General features: G+C 40.3%; 1 non-coding gene and 1 pseudogene across 1 annotated transcript; both read right to left on the bottom strand.

Annotated features, from left to right (window-relative positions):
* Nucleotides 1–1,411: 1,411 nt before the first annotated feature.
* LOC121054818 lies at nt 1,412–1,527 on the bottom strand. The gene has a single exon (XR_005812103.1). It is a non-coding gene; the product is annotated as a U5 spliceosomal RNA (small nuclear RNA).
* A 3,528-nt stretch (nt 1,528–5,055) lies between these two features.
* Nucleotides 5,056–5,166, bottom strand: LOC121054817 (annotated as a pseudogene).
* Between the last annotated feature and the right edge of the window lie 834 nt (nt 5,167–6,000).

Raw genomic sequence — 6,000 nt, 5'->3', positions numbered from 1 at the left:
AACGAAGGCAAGTCTTATGTAATTTTGATGGCAAACACAAGGTTCTTTTTCTTGAATATGCATATAACAGACTACCCTACTCTTTTGTGGAATACTAAAATGTTGAGTTATATTCAAATACATTTGTGATCGTATAAAAGTCGCTTCGACCGAGCAAAACGAAGACCAAAGTGGCCCATTGGGCTATGCTCTGAGGGATGCCCCAGGTTCGGGGACGGAGCCCCGCGGATTGGATTCTAGGGTTTCAGCATATATATACTTGATGTAAGCCATCATATGGCATTGTAACATCATCCCGCTATAGTGAAGATATTTGCTGGTTGGTATCTGTGTTTGTCTCTCTCCTGTTTTAGGAGAGTTTTTCACATTAAATTTCATGTCTTCTATTATTAATCTATCGTATTTCGCGTTTATTATGTCGATCTTTTCCTAACATAAAATACTTCTTCATTTATCTCTTGATGATAAAAACAAGCACAGTTGCATATGATGTGAACTGGCAGTTTCATAAAACGCTGAACATTCACATCATTAAACGTAATTTTCTTTTCAGAAAGGTTGTCTGTACTCTGCACCTCTGTCCCGCCAAAAGAAGAACCCGGAAAGAAGAAAGGAACCTGCAAGCTGTATGCAAGAGTACAAACATGAAAAGGAAAAATTCCTACCGTTTCTGTTTGAAGACAAAATCAAGATGTTAAGCAAATCTGTCGCATCGAACGCGACTTCTACATGAAACGAAAAGAAATCTGGAGAAACAAAAATGCAAACATGTCTAGACTAGCGTGTGCATGCTCTGTTCCAATGCCGTCGCCATCGTCCAGAAATCTTGACCTGCCATCCATCCCTGCACGATGACAACGACGACCCGTATGGGCATAGGTTTTGTGTAAACGATAATCGTGACGGTTTCACAATATCGATAAACATGGTTTTTTTGACCGCGATATCACGTAATATATCACTATGATTTTTTTAGATTTTTCTTCTATTTTGTTTCAAAGCTTTGGAATTCTCGCAAACCAAACTTGGTTTATCGTTATGTTACGGTATGGCTGATTTTTCCAGTGATAATTACAATATTACAAAGCCCGGTGATGATGCATATGGGACTCATATCACACTTGGTTCCTGTTGCTCCGAAGAGACCCAAACCTACCATTCCAAGCTTTCACAGAACAGACCTTATGTTAGCTTGAGACGATTGGCAATCAAAACAACATCATCTTCAAACGATACCGACTGATTTATTTCTGGTGATTTGTTAACAAAGATAACTGACAGATTTAATTTTGAAAATTCGTTCTCTAGATATAAAATTTGAACTTTGATTGTTGGAGCAAACAAAACTAACAAATCTAATTTAATTTAACTTTCAAAAAATTGATTCTAACATTTTGATGATTTGTAGGGCATAATCTCAAAAGAGAAAACACCCTCCAAAAATAGTATGCTGCTATTTATGACGTGCACACGGTATTCTTTAGTAAAAGGCGAATGAATAGTTCGCTTTGTGCTCACCACGCAGCTGCTTGGGTTTAAACCATGTAACATGTACCCTATAAGTAGCGGAGTGACTTACTGATCTCATCCAGAACGAGCGGTATGGTACTAAACATTAAGTTGTCACACAGCAGCAACCTCTCGAAAGCGCTCCACTCGTGAGAAAACAGCTGGTCGGCCACCGCTCCATTCCGGGCCCAAATATAATGGGCCGCGCATGAACACAATCCTGATCCGGCCTAATAAAAACGGGCCGCATGTCAGCCATTGCCTAGTCCCTGATGGACCACACTAAATGAGCCCAGCACGTTCCATGGTGAAATGCAAAATCTATGTTTTTTTTTCCTGGAGGAAAGCAGCAATTTTGTTATTATCAATATAGGGTCTTATTTGTCTTCTAGCAAAAAGGCTTTGCCAAAATTTGGCACAAAACATTGAAAAACACTAGTATATTATCAAAGTTTGGCAAGGGAAATTTTGGCTTCAAACCAAAATGGCTCATTGTTTTCCCCTCTATTGTTTTTGTTTGACATGGAACACATTTTGTTGTGGGTTGTCATGCATTTTTGCTTCTTCCAAGAGGTAATAGGATGCAGAATGTTAGTCTAGCACAGAACTACAGACAACCTGAGCCGGACTTCTTCTGAAGGTGTTTCTTGTTGAAAGTATAAGCACATAATGATTTAATCTATCGCGTAAATAAATCATGACATTGTAAAGTGAAAGCATGGTAATACATAGATCAACCAACATGTACAGATCTAATCTAAACATGTATGTGAAATAGATACACACGAATAGATTAAATAGATGCAGAACTAGATTAAACATAATTGACCTGTACCGAAGGTTGTTTTAAAGAGGATTGGAAGCAGCACGAACGACTCGCGGCGTAGGATGTTGACGACGGCGAGCCGCGACCGATCGACGGGGAAGACGAGCCGTCGTTGACGAACAGCAAGTAGTCGCGCAGAGCGCTTCCCAAAAACCTTATTCGCACTCTCCCGGTGCAGGACTTCAAGAGGACGATGGTTCCGGAGACCTGCTTTCCCGATCGCTGATGCACGCCGGCGAAGGGGACAGAGTAGACAACAGTGGTGGCGCAGCACAGAGGAGAGGTAAACCCTAGATTGTTTTTCACGTCCGTTGCAACGAGGTAGCGGTCCAGTATTTATAGGACGTGTGATCAGCACGCCCTGATCAGCACGCCTACCATGTCGTAACCGAACCGGATAGGCTGCGCGTAACCTATCCGGACTCTATGCTATCTCACGCAAGAAAGAATCCGATACGATAAGTTTCCAAAAACTGATCACCGGAATTTCCATTTCACGCAGCAAAACTCTATGTTATCTCGCGCAAAAAAGAATCCGATACGATAAGTTTCCAAAAACCGATCACCAGAATTTCCATTTCACGCAGCAAAACAAAACTGCAAAAGAAAACCGCATCTGCGCAAGCACGAGGAGCCAATTTTGGCGGACCATTCACGTGGCAATGAAAAATAATAGCAATAGTCGTCTCGTAGGTGCAGGTGCTGGTGAAAGAATAGCTTATGGGGCTGGAGTCAAAGGAGCTTTCATAGACATAGAAATCATAATAGAAAGAGCAGGCCTGCGAGCAGCGAGTGCCCTTTGTAAGTTGCGAGCCTGTCAAACCATAGGCGCCTTACCGCCCCCCCTTTCTTTTTTTAATTAGAAAGAAGACGTGCATGTCGTGCGCGCCCGGCCTGTGCCAGACGAGGCGAGCGAGCGCGTGTGTCGCTCTATGTCCTTCTTGCTCAAGAGCTTAGAGAGCACTCTTCTATTTAAGGAGGTCTCACTCTCATAGAACTAGCAAGGTGGTACTAAATGTTCTCATGCATGTTTCTATGAGGTGGGCTTTTGTGATTTTCCTAGGAATTATTTTACACATAGGTCTTAGCCCAATTAATAATTCCAACATTTCTAGCGTCATGGATAACTCTATAAGGTACACTGGATTCGTCTTGAGCTGAAGAATGAAGGTAAACTATTAGCCCCTCTTTAGTTTTTTCCATTAAAAAAAAGTTCAGATGATGCGCGTTTATGAATTATGACACAAGTTTATTTTGTTGTGATTGTCAAAAGAATGAAATAACTCAGACGGGAAATGACTATAGTTGTTAGTTTGTTACTGGTAAGTGATGATTTACTGAAACCTTATTCGGTTGGCCTATGAATTGTTTAGATCTTTACTGACGAGGCTGCAAATTTGCGCTGAGTTGTGGTGGTTTCAGGTTAGCCCATAGGGGCAAACAAAGTTGGCATTGCGATGTCATGTCAGTAATCTTCAGTTAACTCCTCCTCGTTGTGCACTGCGATCTGATCAATCGGTTATCGGTGATCGGTCATCTGACTCTCTCAGCACCGTCCCTGTTCATCCTTGTCGGCAATTAGCACCACAAACCCCATCCACACTAATCTTAACAGCATCCTGGAGGAGGCAACTTCGTCCATTTCTGTTCGACAATTATGGCTGGTAATGAGTTATTCTCCTACTGCGCGTGAATAAGGTTGTGTTTGGTTTTTTTGTCCTAGACTAAAAATTAGTCCCTGAACTAAAATCTTTAGTCTCTATTATTTGGTTAGAGGAATCAATGTCCCGTTCAGTTTTCAAAACTTTTTAGGAGATGTCACGTCGATACGTACGGTCACCTATTTGAAATATTAAACGTAGTCTAATTACAAAACAAATTTCAGATTCTGTCTAGAAACCGTGAGACAATCTTTCGAGTCTAATTAATCCGTCATTAGCACATATTGGTTACTGTAGCACTTATGGCTAATAATGTACTAATTAGACTCAAAAGATTCGTCTCACGATTTTTCCCATAACTGTGTAATTAGTTTTAATATTCATGTATATTTAATATTTCATCTAGTGCCAAAAGATTCGATGTGATGTTTTTGAGAAAAAAAATTAGAAACTAAACATGGCCTAAAAGAGACTAAAGTGCGAGGAGATAGGGTTCGGGGCAGGTGTAAAAGAAAATTTTAGTCTCAATAAGTATCTCTATAAAAGACTAATAGACTATACAATTTTAGTCTCTTTTAGTCCCTCCTGTTTGGATTTTTAGGGACTCTTCTATTTGGGTTTTTAGGAAATAAAGAGACTAAAGTGGAGGGGCCTTAGTCATATGACATGTAGCAGGATTGGCACTAAGCTTGTCGTTGCCTCGTCAGTTTTACAGATCCACTAAGACCGCGTTCATTTGAGTAAAAGGGGCGTTAGTTATTCAGGGGTGTTATTATACAGCACGAATGCATGATTAATTGTAAAAAAATATAAAATATACTAATATGATTTGTAAAGCAACTTTTGCATAGAAATATTTTGCAAAACAAAAATACACGGAAGCGTAAGCGTCCAATGTTAGGAAATTTTGAATTTTTGCAACTGACTGATTTAATTCTGGTGATTTGCTAGGCACACTTAACTGTGATTTAATTTTAAAATTCGTTCTAGAGAGAAAATTTGAACCTTGATTTCTAGGACAAACAAAACAAACAAATTTAATTTAACTTTTGAAATTTCATTCTAACATTTTGAATTTCAAAATAAGAGTATGCTGCTATTTATGACGCGCACACGTTATTCTTTAGTAAAAGGCGAAAGAATAATTCGCTTTGTGCTCACCACGCAGCTGCTTCAGTTTAAACCATGTAACCTGTACCCTATAAGTAGCGGAGTGACTTACTGATCTCATTCAGAACGAGCGGTATGGTACTAAACATTAAGTTGTCACACAGCAGCAACCTCTCGCAAGCGCTCCACTCGTGAGAAAACAGCTGGTCGGCCACTGCTGAATTTTTGGAGTTTTTATTTTTATTTATTAAATTATTTACCATTTTAATTTTGCGAATCAAAAAATCAAAAAATCACAGAAATAGCCTCCTCCCGCCCTCATAGAGGGCGGAATACTGACGTGGCGCACGGCGCGGCGCCAGGGAGAAACCGCCGTTAGGGCCGGGGGGCGGATTTTTACACCAAGCCCCCTTCCACCCTTACGGAGGACGGGAAAGGGGTAAGTACAAATTTGCCGACGCGCCTGCGGGGGAGGGGGAAGGGGCCTGGCCATTTTGCAGGCGGCCCCTTCCGCCCTCTGTTTGGGCGGTTTATTTGGCGGCCTATATAAGGCTGCCAGCCCCTTCCCCCTCCTCATTTCTCCTCTCCCCACTTCACTCACTCAGAGTTGAGGGGAGGGCTCTGGAGCGGTGAAACCCTGCTGAAATTTCTTGGTAGACTACAGTAAGTTTTTGAAATATTTGTTATGTTTAATAAATGTTGTTTATTTAGCGATTGTATTATATTGTTGGAAAAAATTTATTTAGAGTGTATAATTAAAATATTTTTGTAGTACATAATTACTATTGTCAATGTATGATTTAGTAGTGGATCACTGATTTAGCGATGATATAATTTAGTCCGTATGTAATGTATTGATACGTTATGGTAAACAAATTTAATTAGTACATAATT

This window comes from Oryza brachyantha, chromosome 6 (genome assembly GCF_000231095.2).
Source record: "Oryza brachyantha chromosome 6, ObraRS2, whole genome shotgun sequence".
Lineage (NCBI taxonomy): Eukaryota > Viridiplantae > Streptophyta > Magnoliopsida > Poales > Poaceae > Oryza > Oryza brachyantha.
The sequence above is the reverse complement of the archived record's forward strand: the minus strand, read 5'-3'. Positions and strand labels throughout refer to the sequence as shown.